The sequence below is a fragment of the Carettochelys insculpta genome, chromosome 2 (assembly GCF_033958435.1).
Source record: "Carettochelys insculpta isolate YL-2023 chromosome 2, ASM3395843v1, whole genome shotgun sequence".
Classification (NCBI taxonomy): Eukaryota; Metazoa; Chordata; order Testudines; family Carettochelyidae; genus Carettochelys; species Carettochelys insculpta.
The window spans coordinates 74,330,321-74,354,206 of record NC_134138.1 but is presented as its reverse complement, the minus strand read 5'-3'; the positions used below and the strand labels follow the sequence as shown (position 1 = coordinate 74,354,206).

Sequence of the window (23,886 nt, the reverse complement as noted above, 5' to 3'; positions counted from 1 at the left end):
TCCTCGGAGCTCTCCGCCCCGCCTCCTCTCTGGTGGGCAGCGAGAGGCTGTCCAGCGCCGAGCACGCCACGCCTCCCTCCCGTTCTGCGGCGGGGCTGAGGGCTGCCCAGTTCCGTTGGACGCAGGCCCGCAGGGATGCTCTCCCTCCCTCCCGCGGCTGGGACGCCCCCGGCGGGACGAGTGCAGGGTCTGCTGCAGTCCCTCCTGCTCCGCCCTCACCCCCCGGTCGGGGTCATTCACCCAGCGCCGAACAATACTTCTATTTCTATTACCGCTCCTCCCCTCCCCCGCGCCACTGATAGTATGCAAATATCCTAACACCAGGAAGTAAACGGAAAGCTCCCTGCCAGCCCACTGAAACCAAGCCAAGTTCCTCTTCTGCCGCACTGGGGTGGCCCCAGGCAGACGACCGGCGTGTCTGGTCCGGCTTCTCTCTCTTTTTCCCAGCTGTAAGATCCCGGGGTCTTCAGAAAACCCCTGAGCGTGGAGCTTTTCCTCTGCCCCAGGACACTCCGCTGAAGGACACGCTGGCTCCTCTCCCAGCTCTGTGGCTGAAGTAACCGGGAAGTTTACTTACTGCTTCCAAAGGTTGACGTTCAGGAAAGTAAGTAAGTTTTTTGGGTTTTCTAGTTTGGAAGCGGGTAACTGGTTTGGGCTCTTGTGTCTGGCGGTGTTGGCTGTGATCTTTTCAAAGCGGTGGAGAACAGCCCAGCCAGGGCAGCGGAGTGGTAGAGCTGCCTTATTTCATACGAGTTCTGCTATTCTGGCACTCCCAGTTTGTCAGAGGGAATGAGGGAGTGCTTCTCTAAGGGGAATAAAGGAAAGGCGTCTTGGAACCTTTTTGGCAGCTGTCCCTGTTGCTGTGGTAACAGTCTTCTTCCCACCTGGATTTATCTTCAGTGCTGATCAAAGGGAATTGTTCATGACAGACACTTGAACGTCCCTCGCATAAAATAGCCTCTGGCAGGATATGGGGGTTTTGTTGTTTTTCATCGTTAGCTCTCCTACACACACTTTTAAATGACAGTGGAAATTTTGAGCTTTCACCTGTTGGAACTAGATGGGTGTGCACCCCCTGGCTTGGAGTGGTTCCCATTATACCCAGGGTTTACAGTTTGGTCCAATGACTCTCAGAACCCCACTGTAGATATTGTTCCTTCACTTCTGATCTGCCTTATTGGCGTACCAATTATCTTAGGGCAAACCAGTCTAGACCTACATATTGGGATCTTCCTTTAGCCTACTGTCTCCCCAAAAATGAAGGGATAGAAGCAAAGTTTTCAGACAGGGATATAAAAATAAGTGGCTGATTGGGGGCATTCTAGACTTCTCACTGAATTAGCTAAAGGGACGTAGATTTAGCAGGTCATGAAACTTAGCCTGTTTAATTCACTGAAGTGAACAAGAAATATTAAATGAACCATGTGTAAAGGACATGGCCAACTCAAAAGAGGAAGTGTTACTCTAATGGGCAGCTTGTGCTTCTGGCCCTTAAGGGAACAGTTCTGTGAAGCACAGATAAAATGTATAGTACATTAGTTAAAAGGAAGTGAGAGTTCTTTTCAGATTGGTTAGCTTTTTCTGCAGCCTGAGGGAAAGTGGGTAGCTGCAGCCTTAGTTTTCCTGTGTGGTTGGTTTCAACTTTTAAGGACATACAGCAATTTGAGAAGACTTTTAAATGGGGATCACAATAAACCATCAAAATGCGACCTTCAGGGCTATATTGTCTTCAGCCAGCTTTGATAATTTCTAATTAAAAACAAACAAACAAACAAAAAAAAGTTGGAATTCCAGAAAGACTATACTATATGACACAACACATTTTTCTTAGTCACTGTTAAAGGCTTGGACAATAGGTTAAGTTTAATTAAAAGAGGAAAATACAGCCTCAGGATATTCTGTGTTAAACTCTGGATTTTAAACCTGCAAGTGTTTTAGCAAAGTAATTCCTGGTGCATCTTCCGATTAAAACTGCTCCCTCTCAAGTAGCTATTTAAAGTGTGCTTCTGCTTTGAAGAAAAGAAAAACAAAACATAAAAATGGAGCCTGAGGTGTTTGATGTTTATTATTGTCTCTCACCAGCTTCCAGTCCAAGTCTCCTCAGTTTTAAGTAAAAAAATATATTTTGTAGGCTGCCAGGTGGACAAATTCAGTCTAGAATCTGAAAGTCAAGCTCATTCTTTCTCAGTCTCCATCATCAATATTTTGCAGTTAGACTGTAGTTACGGTCCCTGTTCTTACTCAAGCAAGAATAAACTTCATCTAAGTAGTCAAAACTAATTTTAGTCACTAAAATATGCAGATCAGACTATGTATACACACAGGGGACGAACAAGTTGAATTAGAAAGTGCCATTTTACTTTTGTGTTTTACAATGGAAGAGCGTTTTCAGCTCTTTTTCATCCCAAAACTAAACACTCTTCTCACCCACACTCCCTGCAAATCTCCCATCTCATCCCATCTCCCCAACCAATATAAAACAGCACAAATTGAGGAGAGATCCTTCTACCCTCATATAGTATGATTCCTGGATGACCTTTGGAATGCCCAAATGCTGGCTACAAATGATTGTAGTGTGATATCTGGCAATAGATAAATTTTGGAACAGTGTATAGGTTGAACCTCTCTCGTCCGGCACCCTGGGGACCTGACTTGTGCTGGACAAGAGAATTTTCCAGACAATGGGAGGTCAGTATATTTTAGCACATTGCCAACACTTCCGTGGCTTACTGGGCTCTTAGAAGACATTTAGCGGTAAATTATAGCTAAATAACAGCACAGAACGCTGAGAGTGAGGACTGGTGACTGCAAACAAATTTTATGGGGCCTTGGGAAACTTGGCCACACCCATGAGAAGTGGTCCTCTGGCTAATTAAAATAATGACAGATTACGGAGTTTGCTGGACGAGAGAGTTCCAGATTAGAGAGTTTCAACCTGTAGTAATACTTGCCATATTATTATATAAATCTTCAATATAGACTTGTTTTAACAAAATAATTAAATTGTGTTGGGGAGCCCAGTTTTAACAAAGATTTAATCTACTTTTTTTCACGTGAACCTTTCCTGTTCTAGGAACAGAGGTAGCCATGTTAGTCTTTAAAATGCTACATGACTACTTTTTTTGTTTTGTTAAGATACAGACTAACAAAATTTTGTTTGTCTTTAAAGTACTGCATGACTGGTTTCCTGTTCTAGTACTGGATGCAAAGCAGAGGCAATGGTTTCATTTGTTTAGTAAGTGGGGACTTCACATCTTTATAATGAGTAGTGACAACATTGCTTCTGTGGATTGGAAGAACCAAAGAGTTTTCTCGGGAGAAGTAGGAGGATGTAAATTTAACTGAGAATGCTATCTAATAGATGTGCATAGAATCACAGTAGACAATTAAAATTAATTGATTCTGCAGCCAATAGGTTTCTCATTCTGTTAACCTATTACAACATTAATATTTTATTAGTGCCAGCTTTGTAAATTACATAGAAATTGAAAGTTTTCTTGATCTAATAGGATAAAGATTTTTCATCAGTAAATGTTGAGCTATGTCTTGCTCGTTACATATCATGACAGCATTTTATTAATTACTGTAAATTGGCAGATGTGAAGTGGTTCTGCTTTTCTTGTATATCCCTCTGAGTGAAAAAGATCTTTTACTGCAAAGGCAAACAAAGAAATGCAGGAAGGCCTTTTTTCATAATATTTTGATAAATAAAATCACTCAGAAGCTTTTTTTGTAGACAGTAGTTTTAACTAAAGTGATCAACGACCTGCTAATACTAGGCATTTGAAATTCTATTAGCATTCATGTTTTCAGGTGCATTTCACCAAACTATGGAATGGATTTTCCTGTACACTTATAAATCTACCAAATCTGTCTCTGGAAATGAGATACCTTGTTCTGAGACCCTTTGCTCTCATAAGCTAAACGGCAATATGCTTGGTCTCTTTTTTATAAGGGAGATCTGATAACCCATCCAGGTGCTTTCAAAAGTGATATGGATTAAATGATGTCCCAAAATTGATTTAGGGGCTGCTGGAAGTCCCATCTCTTGGATGACACAGAACTAAGGTCCTGCTGGTCACTTATGGCCATCAAAGATTACATGGCACAATTTTCCAAACCAGAGGCTTTTTACATGTGGTGTCCTGGCTAAAGTGCAGTTTGGGTAGCAGCATCTTCCCTAAAGGTACCCATCACTTTTATTATATAATGTACTCTTCATTTCTTTTCATATGGCAATGCTGTATTAGGGTTTTGGGGAGTTAAATAGCTAGCTCCAGAAATACCTGAATTTTTGTGGAAGGAGAGAGGTGTCTGTCTATTCCAGTATTTAGTGTTGAGTTTCTCTGGGAGGAAGGTTCGTGCTTTGAGCAAGAGAGTGCCTCACCCAGAGGTGGGTATGTGGAAGGCAACAAGACACCTTTCCCCTCTGTCTGTGGCTTGTGTAAGGCCACAAATAATTATAGCACCTCAGACTCAGTGTCTGCTCCCTCATGTTCCCCGTGGGAGTTGATGAGGTTCCCGGGCAGCTGGACCAATGCAGTAAGTAGGCAGGCAGAAAGGAGGAGGGGTATAAACTCCACTTAATGCAAGGGTGAGACAGGGTTCCTTGTAGCAGCAACCCTGAGATGGCATGGCTCTATGCTTCCTCTCCGACGTGAGGCTGTGCCTTGCTGGTAGCAATGAGCTCCAAATCAGTGTGAGATGGTATTGTTATAAATAGGGCACTACCAAATTCAGAGGCCATTTGGAACAAATTCACAGTCACAGGATTTAAAAAATAATAAGTGCCATGTTTTCATCTATGTAAGTCTGAAATATCAGAGGGGTGGTGTCGTAAGCATCCTGAGAAATTAGCTCAGAGCGGGGGAAAGAGTTACCGTGTTCCACCCTTACTTCTGTGCTGTGGCAGCTCTGCCTTCAGTGCTGAGCAGCTGAAGCGTGGTAGTTGTTGGCCCAGAGCCAAGCCCTGAAGGCAGAGACGCCGCCACCACCACCACCACCACCACCAGCAGCGGTGGTATGGTATGGTATTGCCACCCTTGCTTCTGTGCCGCCGCTAACGAGGCGCTGCCTTCAGAACTGGGAGCCTGGCCGACAGCTGGTGCTCTGTGGCTACCCAGCTCTGAAGGCATTTTAGAACTAAGGGGCAATATCATAACCCCCTTCGCCTCCCGCCAAATAACTTTGACATCCTCTTTTGGATGAAAACACCAGATTTCATGGGCTGGAGAACAGATTTCATGGTCCATAATGTGTGTTCTGTGGCCTTGCATTTGGTAGGGCCCTTGTTATAAAGAAGGATAAACCTTAAGGAAACAAACAAATAAACAAAAGGACTAAGGCCCTTTTTGGCTTCTAAATAGCCAGATGTCCTTGCTGTGAAATAGCAGGGTTTTGTTTTATGCTCGTCATACTCCCGACCTCATCCATGACTGGAAGAGTTTTCCCTGCACAAGAGTTTTTACCCGTCTCCAAAACCTATTTATTTATATGTGCATAGAGCTGGCAAATGCTTCCAGACAAGATAAGACCAGAAGCAAGCTATGACCCAGTGAATGATGTAAATTGTTTTTAATGATAGACAAAGTTTTTTCAGATTAATCCTACTGATGCAGTGGTGAGTACTCACACATGATCTAGTAACACATTAACTATTTAAAAAATGTTGTAACTTCCATCAACAAAATTCCAATGATGGCAATGACATTCTTAGTTAAACTCTCATCCAGAGAAGGATGGGAAATACAGAGATCTTTTCACCTCATGCAAATGTGCTTCCATTACCTTCGATGGTTAGTGCTGCAATTTCCTGGGTGAAGTCAGACTCAACAAGCTTCTGCATTTTTTCATGAGGATTGCTGTCCTAGCATAAATAGAGAGGCAGAATCAGTCCTGTGTGGTGTTTGTATGATAAATATGAAAGGTGTTTGCTCAGATAGTCATAATGAACTTCTGTTTTAATGTCCAGGCCTAAGAAACTACTCATAGGGATCAGGGTGCTAGATACATTACTATGGGAAATGTTCTCTACCTTCGATAATAGAGACTATATTTTGACAGAAGCACTTGGAGAGGAGAGAAGTTGTTATTGTATTTGGCTCTACTTTTGCATTCCCTTATTTATGGGAGGAGAAGAATAACAGCATTATTTGAAATTAAGATTTTCAACTTTTGTATGTTATACTTTAACACTGTAGTGTCTCTTATCTACACTACAAGCATCTGGGGTAACTTTAATATGTTCCTTTGTACGGTACTGAGTGTCCTATCATACACAGTTCCAGTATAATTTGTCCTTCTGCTTCTGAGGCCTTTGGTGCACAGGGATAGCTCAGTGGTTTGAGAACTGGCCTTATAAACCCAGGATTGTGATCTTAATCTCTGAGGAGGTCATTTAGGGGTCTGGGACAAATAGATTAACAAATAAATCTGTTGGGGATGGTCCTTGGTCCTGCTGAGGGGGCAGGGGACTTGACTCCATGATTTCTTGAGGTCCCTTCCAGTTCAATGATACATAAAGTTGTCATTGCTTCTTCTGTATATATGAACTAGAAAAGCTGACACCAACTCTGCACATATTAAAGTTCTTTTTTTCCTCTGTGCAATGTGTGGATTGAGCCTATTGGCTTTGTAACAACTGCAACTGGATTTTTTAGTTCTTCTGAAGAAAACCAGCTACCATAGTCATCTTGTGAAATACTGAGGGAAACCATGCTACAGATGGAAGGGTGTATGGTACATCTGCACTCCAAGCTTGGCATTTTCTATAACTTTTGTTTATATTGTCCACATCCATTTATCTACAGTTCAGACTCAGTATACATACAAAGGGAATGGATTGTATTTTTGAAATATATTTTCCTTCTTTATTGTTTGTTTAGTGGAAGGCAATATAAGGACTTAAGAAAATGCACATATTGACACAGCACCCCGATTGTTCCTATGTTCTGGTGTGATTTTTTGCTGTATGCTTTTATTGCTTTTTACATCTTGTTCATTGTTTGGTGCAGACGCACCCATGCAGATCTGTTTGATTAATAGATTTTTTTGACCTTGACTTAAGATGATTTTTCCAGCATTTGCCTAATGAAAAGTTCTGGCAGTGTGGTTCTGCAGAAGATAATGCAGAAATATATTATTCTCCCTGGCATATACTGTACTATACGACCATATTATGGCCTTCCAACAAAATAAATACTAAGGAGCAGCAAGAGCTATATCTGTATATGGACATTTCCGTGTAACTGCTGGTTGTGCCTCCAGTTCAGACTAGACCTTGGTAAAGAAAATACTCAGGCATGAATCCTTCAGTACATAGAATTGAATGGGAAGAGATGACAATAAAATGTCATTTGGGCTTTCTCAAACCATCACATTAGCAGAAACTGGCGCATCGTGGAGATTGCCCCTTTAAAGCCCAAATGGGAGGGACTGTATGACACTGGTGCAGCCCTTACTGACACGGTTTGCAGAGTGGCAGAGGTCTGGCCACCCCTTTGCGTAACAGGTTGAGTGTTTTTGTGTAATAATGATTCATGTGTGAGAGGAAAGGACTTGGGGAACATAAAATAAGACAATTGCCAGGATCTGAGTCTTTGTCACTGAGGAAGTGAAAATTTCTTTGCTAAATACTCAGGAAGGGGAGGGAGGAGAGAGAGGAAATTCATCATTTGCGTGCTTGGGGCTCAGCTGTTTCAATACAAACTGCAATGGTGATTTGAATCTGCAATCAGCAGGATAGCCCAACATGCAGATGCAATTCAAAACAGGCTCTTGAAATTGCAAAACACCAAAGAACTTCGAAACTCTAGGCAGAAGTTCTCCACATCCCCTTCCTGAGCTGCAAGATCTTGTTACCCCTTTGCTTCACAGCATGTCCCCTGAGCAGCAAAGGGGGACCATTCTGTGCTGTCCACCTTCTCGCCTCATTCTGACCCTGCAAGCAGGCTGGCAGCTCTTTGTGACTTCAGTTCCCCCACATTGCCTGAGAAATACGATTTGAAGCAGAGAGATAAGCACCAATCTGAGGAATGTGAGCATATGTTGAACAGAAAGGGGAGTCCATTGATTCTTGGTGCTTGACTGTCCACTCTGACTAGTCGTCTTCAGCATGGTGGGTAACTGGCGTGGCTGAAGGAAGGAGGGTTCCCTGGCAATGTGCAGCATTCCCGTGCTGTGGGACATACTGGGGAAGGTAGTGGTTAGTGGTGCTCTCACCAAAGCTGGTTAAATGCATTTGCTTTGGCCAGGCCTGCCAATGGGAGAAAGGAGGGTAGTTGGCCCTGGGCCCGGTGTTTCAAAGGGGAGTGGAGCTCTAGGCACTTTTGAAGTGTTGCAGGAGCACTGCACTGGCTGCATGTGACTGTGAAAGAGGGGCAGTGCTGCAAATTGCGGGGGGGGGCGCTGAGCGCTGACTCCTCTTGGTCCTGCCCCTTCCGCTCTTGGCCCTATCCCCTTCGGGCACAGAGCCAGGCCCCTCTCCCACCCCCAGCAGTTGTTGACGCCACTGGCCTTGATGTAGAACCTGTGACAGAATCAGCGTGCTGGAGGTAGTAGTGGAACTCTCTATCCTCTGTGCTGCGGTACCTACCAGTACTGCTTGCTAAGCATCCTGAGGGCTGTGCGGCTTTGAGCCTTTTAATTGGTTGATTAGACTAGGATTTTTCATGGAAAAAAGTCACCTTTTTGCTTTTACCAAGCTATAGCAGCGACCTCTTTCTGCTGTCTCTTGCTGTCTTTTTTGTTTTTCAACTCTTCGCCCATTTCTGGTTGGTTGGTTTATGTCTCTTTCCCGTCTGTCTTGTCTTAAGGACGTGCCTACAGTGCAGGTGACTCCTCTGAGATGGTTACAACAAACGTTCTGGATTTATACCCCAAACCACAGCTTCCTCTCCCCCATAATGGAAAACTCGTTGGCCATGTGTGTGCATTAACATATCCCTTACGGCTGTATTCTACGTGTATCATCCTTGTGCAGCAAGGGCTACAGGGCCTGAAGAATGTTTCATCTTGTGTGACTTTGAGCCCCAGGATGGCCTAAGGAGAAAGGAGGACCAACTAAACAGTGACACAGCCACGATCCTAGTGATGCTGCTGGCAGACAGTGGACCAAGCACAGGCATCTATGGGTCCTCAAGCAACTAGCAAGAACAAAACACTTTCAAAGGGTCTAAATCATGTTGTATGTTGGCACAAGAAACCTTCAGAGCCAATCTGCAGCCAGACAGGGCTTTGTCCAGTACCCGCTGCCTTTCCTGTTTCCCTCCTCCTGCTTCCCCCTTCGATAAGGTTGGCAACATTCAATTTGTGCAAAATGAAGTATCTTTGCCTTGCCACCTACTCACTCCATTTCCCCATCTCTTGCTCTCACCTACCCTCGCTTTCGCTGGGAGGGGTGGGTGGTTGGGGTAGAGGAGGTGCTGAGGGCAGATAGGAGGGGTTCGGGACAGGCATGCCAAAGGGGAAGGGGAAAAGGTGGCAGTTGCCCAGGCATTTCAAAGGGGCCCAGAGCTCCAGCCATTGGCACCGCCAAAGTAGCACTATCGGTGGTCAGAGTTCTGGGCCCCTTTGAAATACTGCGGTTGCACTGTGCCGCCACTCTGCATGCAGCACTGAGGGAGTGAGGGGCAGGGCTGACGGCCCTATGCCCTACCCCATCTGTCCTTGGCCCCACCCCTGCCAGGGACAGGAAGCTGAGCCCACTTCCCCCTCGGCCCTTGGTAGGTGTTGTCCCTGCTGGCTTGGATGTGGGAGGGTGGCTCTGGGTTGAGGTGTAGGAGCATGTGAGCACTCCAGCAGGGGTTCAGGCTCAGGGTGGCAGGGGCTAGGGATGAGCAGTTTGAGGTGCAGGAGGCAGCTCCAGCTTGGGTCTGAGGGGTTTAGAGTACAGGAGAGGGCTCAGGACTGGGGCCAGAGCTTGGGGTGCATGTGTGGGATCTGGAAAGGAGTTGGAGTGTGGAAGGGGGTGCACCACTGGGGTGTGGGAGGAGGTGCAGAGTGCAGACTCTGGGGGGAGGGAGGGATCCTGGTCTGGGACAGGGGATTGGGATTTGGAGGAAGGCTTGGGTTCCAGTTGGGCAGCGCTTATCTCAGGTGACTCCTGGTCAGCATTACAGCAGGGCTAAGACTGGCTCCGTGTAGTCCCTTGAAGCATCTGGCATGTCTGGCTCTGCGGCATGGGATGGCCAAGTGGCTCTGTGTGGTGCATGCTGCCGAAGCCCATAGGCGCTGCCCCCGAAGTTCTCATTGGCCACAGCAACCAGCCAATATGAGCTGTGGAGCTGAGGCTCTAGGACAGGAGCAGTGCAGGGCGCCACCCTGACTGGACTTGTGCCTAGGAGATGCAGGGACATGCCGGCTGCTTCTGGAAGCCCAGCTCTGGCCACTGCAGCCAACCAGACTTTTAGTGGCTTAGTCAGCTGTGCTGGCCAGAGCTGATAGGGATCCTATCTGAAAGGGTGTTCTCGTCCAAAACCCTATGTCTCGGACGTTAAGGTCTTATGCTGACAAAACAGCAGAACACCGATAAGCCTTTCCCTGTTTGTTTCCTTATTACTTTTATGGGGTCTTTGGCTTTTGGTCACAGTCTTCTAGGGTGTCCAGGATCACTTCGTCAGCATGAGGCTTCTCCTCCAGAGCGTGGAGAGAGAGAGAGAGGGAGAGTGTGTGTGTGTGTCCCTCCCCATAGCCTTGGTGGATTGTTTTTGACTGCAGAACCATTTTACTAAAAAGCAGTATGCCCACTTCTGTTGGTCTTCCCTGCCCAGAACCTCCCATGCCTTTTAAACTACTGTTGTCACCTTTCTCCCCTTTTGTTATTCTCCTGTTAGGTATTTTTCACTCTCTGCTTCATGCATATAAATGTGGCTAAACTAGTTTTCTAGGTCTGACACCCTCTTTAGGACCCATTGTCTTCTCTTGTTTGTTCCCTATCTTCTTCTAGATAGGGTGGGTCGTGTGTTGTGGGGTCTTATTAACTTAGGACTGACTCACAACATTCTAGAATTAATGAATTTTATGTTGACAGAATCCTCAAATTGTCATGTTTCCTACTTCCTTTATTCAATAGTGGGTCTCACAGGGGTCAATAGGAAGTTTACATAGAAAACGGGAGGTAAATACTGTCTTTATGTAGCAAATAAACTTTATCCATTGTTTGTTCAGTACATTACTGTCACAGTAATGGAAATTCTGCTCCCTTTTAGGCCACCACTATTTCAGCCTATTGCTTCTCAATCTTCCCCATCTCCCTCTGCTCTGTCTTTTATATATCTAACCTGTTCTTCCCTCTACCTTTCCTTCCAGGATTTATAAAGACTTGTGGTACAGGTATAAAATTCACTCTCCCTGTAGACCCTGGCAAACTTGAAGAATAAGCTTGCAAATACTTGATGTGGATAGGCAGACTGAAACTTCACCATCAAGCCCCATCACAGTCAAGGGTGTTTCATGTGGGTGTGTCATTTTGCCCAGCTGTAATGAATTGCTGGACTGGAGCCTAGTCAATGATGCTAACTGACTTCATGGAAACGAACCAGAACCAATCTCTCTTGGATCCGTCAGGTTGAGTAAGATTTCCCTTTGGATGCCTGTAACTGATGAGTGTGAAGGTGAGAAATTAGGCCAATACTGGCAACCAACGCTCTCTGGCAGTTGCCACGTGAGGTCTCTGTCTCCATCAGCACTGACACCAGGAGCACCCATGTGGGCCTCGGCATGCTCCTTATGCTGGGCTCTTTGGTCTTCTTCACAGAGACAACACTTGATCTCAAAGTATTGGGTGCCGTTATTGGGGATGGTCCTCCAGGTTACCTTATCCTCCACCTGCTTCTCCCAGGAATCAGTGCCAATATCACACTTTGTCAAGGTATTCTTAAGGATGCCTCTGTAGCGCTTCCTCTCCTCACCACGAGAACTCAGCTGAGCATAGAGAATCTATTAAGGCTGAGGTGTGTCACCTGCTACAAGACAGGTCTTGCAAGGAAAACAAGAGAACACCACTGGCCATCACATACAGCCCCCACCGAAGGCCTCTTCGGCGCATCATCAGTGATCTGTAACCCATCCAGAACAATGATCTTTCGCACTCACAGACCTTGGGAGGCAGGCCTGTCCTCACCTACAGACAGCCCGCCAACCTTAAACAAATCCTCACCAGCCACTCATCATCATCATCAGTCCCTTGAACGAGGCCATTGGGGCACTTACACCAGCCACTACAAATCACAAATCACAAATCACAAATCAGTGACTCTAGGCCTGGAACCAGCCCCTGCAACAGTCCTTGCTGCCAACTCTGCTCACATATCTATACCAGTGACATCATCATAGGACCTAACATCAACCATACCATCAGGGGCTCCTTTACCTGCACATCTACTAATATAATATATGCCATCATATGCCAGCAGTGCCCCACTGCAATTTACATTGGCCAAACTGGACAGTCTCTTCGTAAAAGAATAAATGGACATAAATCAAATGTCAGGAATGGTGATGTACAGAAGCCTGTGGGAGAACACTTCAATCTCCCTGGACACTCAGTGGCTGATTTAAGGGTGACAGTCCTGAAACAAAGAAATTTCAAAAATCAAATGAAGAGAGAAATCTCTGAGCTGCAATTTATTTGCAAATTTGACTCCATTAACCATGGATTAAACAGAGACTGGGAGTGGCTTGCAGCATACAAAGGCAGCTTCTCTGCTCAGGGTGTTAATATCTCCCCATTAGACTCTGACAAAGGCTGACAACCCCCTGTCTGATCTGACTTGTTTTTTCCTCTTTTGATGCCTACTATTGATGCTGGGCCATTTTCACCTTGCTGAATAGACCTTCTCAGCTCTGGCCCTCCCTCTTACTGGGACCCAGCTCTTTAAATACCCTTCTGAAACCACCCTCCCCCACTAATGCATCTGATGAAGCAGGTCTTTGCCCATGAAAGCTTATGCTCCAAAATATCTGTTAGTCTATAAGGTGCCACAAAACTTCTTGTTGTTCTCAAAGCTACAAACTAACATGACTACCTCTCTGGTACATTCATCCTGTAGGTTATTTTGACTCCTCTTGGATGTCATCTCCAATAATCTGGAGCATGGCTTCCAGAAAGATAATAAATAGTGTAGGTGCTGTCACACACCCTCGTTTGACTTCAGTGTGTACATCAATTGTTTCATTTGTGTCTCCATGGTTGAGTATCACAGCCTGCATGTTGTTGTGTAAGAGATGTATGATGTTGACGAATTTTGGCTGGCAGCCAAAGTGTCACAGGATCTGCCAGAGGGTCGAATGCTTTAGTCAAATAGAAGAATACCACATACAGTGCCTGATGTTGCTCCCGACACTCCTCTTGTGTTAGGCGGGCAGAAAAGATCATGGCAGTCACTCCTCATTCTGGTTTGAAGCTGCATCCTGACTCAAGAAGAACTTCTGCCAGTGAGAATTGGGCGAGCATTTTATCTGCGGTTGAAAGCAAGGAGATGCCTTGGTAGTTGCTTCAGTGCATCCTGTTACCCTCCTTAAAGATGGTCACTATGATGTCATCTCTGAAGTTGCTGGGTATGTTTTCTTCTCTCCAGATCTTCAGAATGAGGGAATATAGGCACAACTGCAGGGCTAGAATATCCCAGTGGGGATTCTGTCAGTGCCTGTGCCCTTTTTGTCTTTCATCTTTTTTTTTTTTTCTTTTTTAAAAAAGACTGCTTGGATCTCACAGATGAAGGGTTCATGGTCCATATCAACACGGACAAGTAAACTGGTGATCACACTGAAAATGCAATTGTTGACAGCTGTCACGGTTGAACAGATGGCTGAAGAGTTCCTGCCTCCCGCTATTGATGCCATCTTTGGTCTTGACAAGCGGTGTCCCATCTGCTGACAGTAGGGGAGTGACACCCAGTTTTGATGGCCGATAAATTTTCCTAACAGCATTAAAGAACTCATGACTGTCATAGGTAGTATTTCCTTTGCTTTGTCTCTTCACCAGTTGTTTTTAAAGACTCTAATTCTTCATTGTACTTTAGCGTTGGCAAGCTTATGTTTCTTCTGCTGAGATGTGACGTTGCTATGCCAGGCTTTGAATTCTCTGCATTCAACATCAGTTTAGGTTTTGGATCTCGCTATTTAGTATTGAACCAGTCCTGAACCAATACAAATGATTGCAATAACACTGAAGCCAATTGTCCTAGCTTCTGAAAATGGAAATAAACATGTTCAAAGAGTGCAAACGAGACACGTCCAGTCACGTTCAAATCATAACACTGGGGGTATTAAAGCCAATTCATATAAAATCCACCTGACATATCAGTGCTCTGGTTTCTACAAATGAGAAAAGAATTAGCATCTTCCAATGGAGGAAAGAAATGTGTGACCATTAAATGTTTGCCACCATAAATCTAGCTGGAGATAGTTCTTGTAATTCAGAACTATATTTTAGAGTCCTTTAGTTTAACCTAGCAAAACTTCATTCTCAGGTACAAAAGGAGTATAATTGAGATAAAGTGTGAATGATGTAGCAGGTTGGTATTTTGTTCCTGGTGTTAACTTTGTCACAATTAACAGCATCTTTGGACTTTAGCAGTTAAAGCACCCGCATGTGTTTAATCTTCTCAAAGAGATAATAAAAAAAACAGAAGGAATGTTGGTGCGAATGATTCACCAATCCTCTTTGAAAAGAAACTACCTTTGTTGCCATGGAAAGTCAAGGAAATGTCTGTTTGTTTTAAAATTATATATCCTATTTACTAGACACGTTATCTTGTATTAGTCAAAACACATCCATCATACAAGTATTTTCAAAAACCCATAATGGAGTTTCTGCACCCAGCCTGTGCAGCGACATATCTTAACTTTTACACTCAGGTGCACTCACATATGTGCCCAAGATCCAATGTGTGGTTGCAAGAGCCTGCTTTTGTGCCTACTTACTAACTAGCACTTTAGGCTTGAGGCACCAGCAATTTGCTGTCCTTTAAGTTGTACTTATGACTAATAATAAAACTTCTTTACCATAGTTTTGTAAACATTAATCACCACAGAATACTGGAGGTACTATGTCTAATGGTTGGAGCATGGGCCTGAGTTGCAGCCCTTGGGTTTTGTTTCTAGCTCTGCTAATGACTTCTTCATCCTTCTGAGAGCCGCAGGAGTGGTGCCTGTGGATGGGGCAGTACACAGAGCTTCCTGGCTAGAAGTCACCGTCAGTTTTACACATGTAGATGCTTAACAGTGGGAATCAGGGGTTCACAAGCTGATTTTTAAAAATGTTCAACTAATCATGGTTGTGAGAAATTGGCCACAAAAATCACAATTTAAGGGCCTGAAGGCACTGTGTCGTTTTGTAGAACTTGACCATGCTTCTTATATGTTTGGGTGTTCACCAGCAGGAGTAACGTATTTCTGATTTGTCCCTAAAATGTTTTAATAATATTTGCTCTTTTAACCCACTGATATGGCTGAATTCCAATCTGAATAATCTAGTGCCAGGAATTTCCTCTTCTGTTTCTGTTGAATGTAGCGTTCTGACCTTCGTCATTTGCGTAATGTTGCTGTGTGCCACTAGACACAGCTTTATTTCACTTCAATGCTGGATACATTAATGGCGAGGAAAGTGATCCTGTCTGTGTGTGTGTGTGTGTGTGTGTGTGTGATATAGTTTGTATCAATGTCACCAAAGAATTAATCCATTTCACCAGTCCCTAGGCAATTGCATCTTCTGTTTTAACTTAAATGATAAAATCAAAGCAATAGCATGCTTTGGGACCCTTCCTAAACTTGGGTAATATGATAAAATTTTGTGGTCTTACCCTTCCTCCATGTTTCGGGTTTTTTTTTTTTTTAAACTGGATCCTTTTGAAGATTCTGGTAAGGTTGTTAATTGTGTTATGACAAAGTAATAACTGATTTCCCCTTCCCGCCTCTTCAAGACCATTAAAAACAAAAGAAAAAAGTAAGAGGGAGGGGGAAAAGATGGAATTGCCTACGGACTGGTGAAATGGATTAACGAATGCATGGGCGGTATTGAGTCAACATTGTGGTGGATGTAGTTCAGACAAAGAATTGCAATAAAATAAAGTCTTATGTCAGAAAACAGATGTTATATTATTGTAAAACACAAGTTTAATTCCAATGCCAGAAATGACCACGTAAAGCTGGAATGTGTTCCTAATTCTCGAAATACAAAATTCATAAAGTCCAGGATGTCATTCTTTAAGAATGTGTATAGACTGTAATGTGAACAAAATGGCAACTTCCCTGTTGAGTGATGTTATTTTAACACTTAGTTAAAATAAGGAGATGCAGAATTCATGGTTCATATAAATTGTTTTCCTTCCCTTTAATTAAGTCTCCTTTTATTTCATTTCAAATTAATTGTTCTATCTTTTAAATTGTAGTAAGGGGGTGATTTTAAGTCCTATGTAATACTCCTTGTTTATGTTTTGCTGGGGTAGGGAATGATTATAGGGCCAAGATTCTAACAAGTTGAGACACAAGGTGAGATGGATTTATGGAATGCTGAGGGAGTTTTACCTGGGTAGGGAGTTTTCCTTAGGTTCTTGTAAGAGGTATTCCTCTACATGGTTGTCTTGCTGTTTTCCTATACTGGTAGCAGCTAGGAGAATTAACCAATATCAGGATCTCAGTTTGCTTGATATGGTATAAGTATAAAATATGTATAGACCTATCCAAACTTGCTTTGATAGTTCAAGTAATAGCATTGTAGCTGTGGGCCCATGGACAGAAGACACTTGAATACATACTTAGTGTCCAGGTGGATGTGGCTGGTTTGTGGAATAACTTTACTGTTTACTGCTATTGTTATTTCAGCTAATTTTGTTTTGGCTCAACCACAGATAGGTCTGTCTACAAATGTTGCAGTCACACTTTCCAACTGCATTGTAGGCAAACCCAAAGAGACCATTCCTAACCCAAAGAAGAACTGTAGTTTTAGATGCAAAGCTTTCTTAAGGATCCATGTCCCAAATGTGTGCCTGATTTCTCCTATAGTGTCCCCTACATAGAAGACATAGCTGGAAAACTATGTCAGTCCTTGGAATGAAAATAATTTGTGTGTTAAATGAATTGTGAGCATGATAGTCCATATACTCTTGCTGCTTTGTGTATAATAGAGACCTTCTAGTTTATAAATAGAAATTATACAGTTTATTACATTTCACTTCCTGATTCACTTATGAATAAGTCCCCTGTCTATGCTGTGTTCCCACGAGCTGTTCTTTGCTTTGTTCCTTTCTAACTGCTAAAAACTCCAAATTCAGCAATTCTCAGCTGTCTTCCTGTGTGCAGTGTTGCTCAGCTCCAGGTTATGAAAGCTTTAAAAAAAATTCAGGAGGCCAGTGGCTCCTTTTACCTTAATAGTAAATATTTGATTGGACTTTGTATGTGGAAATCAGTGACTTGTTAAGAATAATATTACTATAGCTTGAGCCTTTATTGTATTGTACACTGTCAGTATGCTCTGTGCTGTCTAGAAATACATAGTAAATTATTGTCTGTGCCTGAGATAGCTTAAAGTAAAAAGGCTCTATCTGGCTCCCGATAAAGCTGGTATGACTTTCCCACGAGCACAGAACTGATCTTCAAATGAGACAATACTCTCAAGTACACAAGAAGAAATGTTATTTGCAATCAGTGCATATATATCACTGGGAGATCATGGAAAAGCAAAGTATTTAGACATTGCAGTGAGGAGTTTTACCCAAGTATCAAAAGATAGAATGAACAGCATTGTCATTTTAACAGCACATGACCTAAAAAATTTGGGTTTTGACTTGTGTCTAAGCAAGTTTAAGAATCTCATGGTACCTGCATAATTTATTATTTCTCAGCCTATGTAATCCTTTAATGAAGTTACAGTAGGAATTAATGTTCCGTTATTTTTGTTGGCTCTAAACCAAAATGTATTAAAATATAATTTGGGTTTACATTTTCTTTCCCAGATTAAGATTAGGAAAAGTGCACAAGTGTTAGAAATGTTGTCCAAAGAGAGACCTGGTACAGCAATGGACTTGAGAGAGAGGGAGACTCTATTTCTCACTCAGGATGCCAAGTGCCTGGCTTTAGATTGGAGAGTCAGGTTGAAAAAGGGACCCGACAGTGTCCAGTCACCATGGGGTGGTAGGGTATAGGGGGCCACTGGGTCACGAACCTGTGCCAAGCCTTGCTCAGATGGGGCTGCCTCCTACACACAGACAGACTCTGCATCAAGCTAATTTCAAAGGCAGCAGCCCATACTTCTACCAAGTCTGAGTTTGGTGTTCTGTCTGTTAAAGGTTGAGTAGCGTTAAAGACCTCGCTAATACTTCACATGTTGAATGGACTGCTCATGGCGGGGAGTGTGATCGCCTTGGAAGTGCATTGCACTTCAGTGAATGTGCGTCCCCTGAGTATGGGAGCGGATTAAAATACAGGAGGAACTTGAGGGTGGGTGGCAGGGCCAATAAGAATGAATTAAATAGAGAGATTTAAAATAGATGGGACAGGGCATGCATAATATATGAATAAGGATTTCAGCAGAAAATCAGTCCGTGTCCCAGAGGCGACTTTCTGGAAACTAGCAGAAATGGGAGATGTGGGAAAGGAATTGAGTTTAGGATGAAGATTAACACAAAGACGTCCGGGCACAGGAAACATCCCGAGTCTTTAAGAATGGAGTCAGGTATGTGCAGTTGGGCAAAAATACTTTTTATGAACAGCAGTGGAATATAGACAGGAAAGTTTGAAAAAGGACCTCAGAACTTCATGTACTCCAGCCCCCTGCACTGAGGCAGGACCATGTAAGCTTAAGCTGGACAAACACCTGTCAGGGATGGTCTGTCTCCAATGATTCAATGACCTCTATTGGAAGCTTATTTCAGAATATAACAATCTTTGTAGTTTAGGAAGTTTTTCCCAATATCCAGTCTAACTCCCCCTTGCTCAGTGAACATGGAGAATAAGATATCATCTGACAAAACTTCTGTCAACAAATTGTGGCCAAACTGCCAAGTAGATTGCAAGAGCAATCCACTCTGTCGACAGAGAGTGGACGGACTGTCTGGCCACTGTCTGAAAAAACAGCTGACTGGAAGTGTAGCAGATAGGGCTGCCCAGTTTCCCGGAAGCCCTGTCTGTCGACAGAGAGCACCCTGGAATGTCCAGATCACCTGTTGTTGACAGAATCTGTCGACGGAGGGGTTCTGCCTCATGAGGGAGCAGCAGACTGCTGTTGATAGAAGTACCACATTCTGTCAATTTTTATTGTTGACAAAATGCCTTGGGAATGTGGCTGCTTCCCCGGGTTTTGTCGGCAAAACACCAGTTTTGTTGACAAAACTTTCTGGCATAGACATAGCCTAGGTCATCAGCAGCCACACGGCAATTTTGTACATGTTCCGGGGGCCGAACACAAAATAGCCCGAAACCCGCCCCCTCCCATCCCCAGGCTTAACCCCTTGCAGCCCCAAGCCCAGGATTAATTTACCTCACACAGGAGCTCCGTGTGCTGCTGTCCCCCATTACACGTTCGCCAGGCTGCTGTCTCCTCCTCATCGCAGCTGTGCAGCTCCCCCCAGCCCTCCTACTCCCCCCATGTAAAGCATGTGCAGCTCTCTGCCATGCTGCACTGAAATAATGGGACTCAGTTTAATTGGTTTAACAGCCGGATCCCTCCTGCCATCTGTGAAACCAATAAAATTGAGTTCTACTCTTCCAGTGTAGAAGGGCAGGGAGCCAAAGGTGGAGTGAGCAGGGGCAGCATCCAGAGCTGCAAATGGCTCCTGATAGAGCCACATGTGGCTTGGAGCAGGCCAGCTGCTTTCAAAATGGCACTGCTGTCAGCCCCGTGTGCTGGATGAAAAGGCTACGTGGACTGGATTTTGGCCCACGGGCCACGTCTTGGCCACCCCAGCCTAGGTGTTTAGACATTGTGGCTACGTCTATGCTACGGAGGTCTTTCGAAAGAAGCCCTTCTGGAAGATCTCTTCTGAAAGAACGTCCTTTGAAAGAGAGCGTCCACGCACAAAAAAACAGATCAAAAGAGTGATCTTCTATTTTAAAAGAGGGCATCAACACAAGCCCAGTGCTTTCAAAAGAGTAGGGCAGGGATCAAAAAATCAGGCATCATGAGGACTGCTCTTTCCAAAAAAGGGCCTGCAGAGCGTCTACACACATTTTCTTTCAAAAGAAGCTTTCAAAAGGGAGCGCTCTTCCTGAAAGGGGACAGGAAAAGCGTTTTCAAAAGGAGCACCCTATTCTTTCAATTAGTCTTTAAAAGAACATTTTTTGTGTCAATGCTCCATGGGATCTTTCAAAGAGTCCCCTTCTTTCAAAAGTTTTCAAAAGAATTTGCCATTGTAGACGCAGCTTGTATGGTTAACAATTTGTTCCAATATCTTTCCAGGGATCAAAGTTAGGCTGATTTGTCCATAATACCTTTTGTCACCATTAATCCATTTTTTAAAAGATAGGTACTATGTTTGCTCTTCTCCTGTCTTTTGGGTCCTCGTGCATTTTTGAAGATAGCTCCCCAAGTATGCTAGGGTGATTTTCATCACACTCTGTTGATTTGAATCCATCTAAATATATTTAACTTGTTCTTTTCTTATTTTGACTTGTGTTCCTTCCACCTTCTTGTTAATATTTGTGTTAAGTACCTAATCACCTTTATACTTCTTTTACAAAGCAAAATAGGCATTAAATACATCAGCCTTGATGTTATGTCATCGGTTTATTAGCTTTTCTTCCTGGCTAAGTTGAGGACCTATACTTTCTGGCATCTTGCTAGTGCCCTCAAAGATAGAAGTGCCCCCTTATTATGGAGTTGGCTCTTGAAACACAAGCAGTACTAAAAAACAGATTCCTAGAAATACTGTGGTAAGAGAAGGTGATCTTTGCCAGGCTGAGTGGGAGGGAAAAGGTGAGATAAATAGAATTTCTAAACCTTTCAATGTTTTCCCATCACTTCTTTTTTCCAGAAGGAGGCTTTGGTATTTGAATGAATCAATTTGAGATGGCTTTGATGGAGACATCAAGCAGACAGGAGTCATCTCTGAAAATTTTGAAATCACAACTGCATTTTTTTTCAAAAAGACATACTCCAGTTCAAATGTGAATTAATTCAGGGAAGTTCTCTGTCCTGTTCTTAGACAGGAAGACACAATGGAGAGTCAGGCAGCTTGAGGAGGAAGCTGATCCATTATTTTGGAAGCCCTTGGCTCCCAGACCCACGGGCAATCTGTATGACAGTGCTGCCCTACAGCCCTAGACCCTGGATGACCATCCAGGGATTTCCAGACTGCCAGCCCTGTGGTAAAAAGAGGTTTAGAGCTTTGTGCTATGGAACCAGGAGCCTATATGCCAAAAAACCCTGGCTAGAGCCAATTCTCCCTGGTATTTTTGAGATGTCCAGGCACTTGGATGCATTGCAGGGAACCAGGAAGCCCTGTAATGGTGAGGTTGCCTGGAAATATGGATCCTGGACACCTAGAGGCCCCTGGCTTCATTGCAGCCTGCATGGTGGGGCTCTCCAGCAGCATGCCAGATGTTCTGGTGGGGAAACCATGAAGATTTCTGACAGAAACCTTCCTGTGATTGACTAAAATTCATTGAACTTGACTTGGTTTCTTGAGACATTTTAGGTTTGTTGAATCAGCATATTTCTCCAAGAAAATTTTGTGAGGGAATTTCCAACCAGCTCTGCCTGTCCTTAATAGGCTACGAAAAAGAACAGAACAAGCTGTGCCAAAAGCCATGCTGAGAGAATGTAGGATAAAACCTGGAAAGGATTAAACAGAGAGATTGCTTTCAATTTTCAAAGAGTTCACTAAGGCTAGTGTAAGTAAAAGTTAAAATACTGAGACTGTGTCTACACTACAAGATAAAATTGAATTTATTTATATCAATTTTCCAACACTGGAATTTATAAGTTCGATTTTGACCAACCTCACTTCACACCATGCTTCACACAAAGTTGAGTCATTGCTGCCACACACACATTGGCTAACATTGACTTTTGCAGGAGTGCATTGTGGGAAGCAATCCCACAGTTCCCTCATTCTCATAGCATTATGGGTATGCTCGCTGGTCTTGACATCATCTTCCCCCATTGCATTTTCATCATTTCCATGCCGATCCCTGGAAATAATGCAGGGACCCTCAAAATTAGAAGAAAGAATTTTTGGTTTTCCTGCATAGTATATTGCCAACATGGGTGCAGCAACTCTGTTCTCAACTGGATATCTACTGATGATTGCGTGCTGTGATTCCTGAAAAGAGCATTTGGCTTTCCAGTGCACTATACGGCTCCCATGCAACAACTGTGTTCTCAACTGGCCATCCACTGAAATTCCACCTTCCATCATTGCTGAAATGTGATCCCTGAAAATAATGCAGAGGCCCAGAATGTTTCGTACATTGAGAAGAATGTAGGAAGAAAGAATTTTTGGTTTCTCCCTACACTGTATTGGTGTTGGGGAGAGTCTTAATCTGGAGTCCCAGCCCTTTTTTTTTTTTTCTCTCTCTTAAGTTAGAAGAAAGAGGATAAAAAAAGTGCAGGGCAGAAAAAGAATTCTTAGTCTTCCCCCCCGGGCACCAGCAAGCCCCAGTATGAGGGGGAGGGTGTGTGCAGTAGGCAGCCAGTTGAAGCATGGTCTTCCCACAGCAGCAGCTAGCCCCTTAGCCACCGGGTGGGAGGCTTTTTCCTGTCGGCAGCAAGCCCAGGCATGGGCCAAGTTGGGTGCTCACTGGATGAACAATTGAAGTGGTCCTCTCCCGGCAGCAGCAAGCCCTTTAGCTGCCGGTAGAGGCTTTTACCCAGTGGGAGCAAGCCCAGGTATTGGCTAAGGGTGGTGATGGGCGGGCAGTCAGTGGATGACCAGTTGAGCTGTTCCTTCCCCAGCGGTAGCATTAAGCCCTTTAGCCTCGGGGTTGGGAGGAAACTCTTCCTTGGTGGCAGCAAGCCCAGGTATGGGCCAAGGTTGTGGGTGTCACTGGATGACCAGTTGAAGTGGTCCTCCCACAGCGGCAGCAGCAGGCCCCTTTGCCACCGCAGGAAAATCTTCCCCAGTGACAGCAAGGCCTGGTGTGGGTGAAGGGGGTGGTCAGTAGCTGGGGGCCCAGTTGAGGTGGTCCTTCCCCATGGCAGCAAAGCCCCCAGTATCTTAACTGCTGGGGGAGACTTCCCTACGGTGGCAGCAGCAAATACCAGAATGTCTTTTCTGCCCTGGAAGCCCTAAACGTGGGACTGGTAGCATGGTCAGCACCCAACGGCAGGCACATACCTTTGTTGGGTTGGGTTGGGGGCCACCCATGTAATGTGGCTGAGCATAGGTAAGACCCAGACTGTGTGGCACCTGTGGGGGAGGGAAGGGGTTCACACACAAATGTAAACCCCTGAGAAGAAGTTTCTTGGTGTGTAATGCAAGCACAACCCCCAACACAGCCTTGTTGACATGTGGGGCGGCAGGGCCCGGGCTGGCTCCAGTCAGTGCAGAAAAAAATTGCAAGTATACAGACAGAGCCATGAACTCCCTGCAGGGGCTATTCGAATGGGTAGATGCACTCACAGCGTTAATGGCATAGAAAGAAAGAAAAACATTTCTCAGGCTGTCACAGTAACATGAGCCCACAGCTAAAGGACCACCACTCCTACTTGGATATTCCCAGTCTTCCTGTTACTGGAGAGCAGCAGCCAGAATGGAGCACTGAGAGGGGCATTATGGGTTCTGTACGTGACACCTCTGAAAGGTAATAAGTTCACTTTTAAGATGTGGCGCTTCCATACTTGCATTTAATTAAACTTCAGAATTTGAGCTTGATGCTATACCCGTCAGGTAACTGCGATTTTGTAATCTCGAGATTACTGTACCCAAAATCGAGCTAATGGTATTTACA

At 44.2% G+C, this 23,886-nt stretch overlaps 1 protein-coding gene across 2 annotated transcripts in view; it reads left to right on the top strand.

The window, feature by feature from the left end:
- Positions 1-205: 205 nt before the first annotated feature.
- Positions 206-23,886, top strand: part of LYN (LYN proto-oncogene, Src family tyrosine kinase) — an 80,615-nt gene continuing 56,934 nt past the window's right edge. The window contains exon 1 of one of the 2 annotated variants that reach the window (XM_074987168.1): positions 206-604. The gene's annotated coding sequence lies outside the window, so the exon portion shown is untranslated. The remainder of the gene's footprint in view (positions 605-23,886) is intronic. The other variant, XM_074987167.1, reaches the window with a different exon arrangement.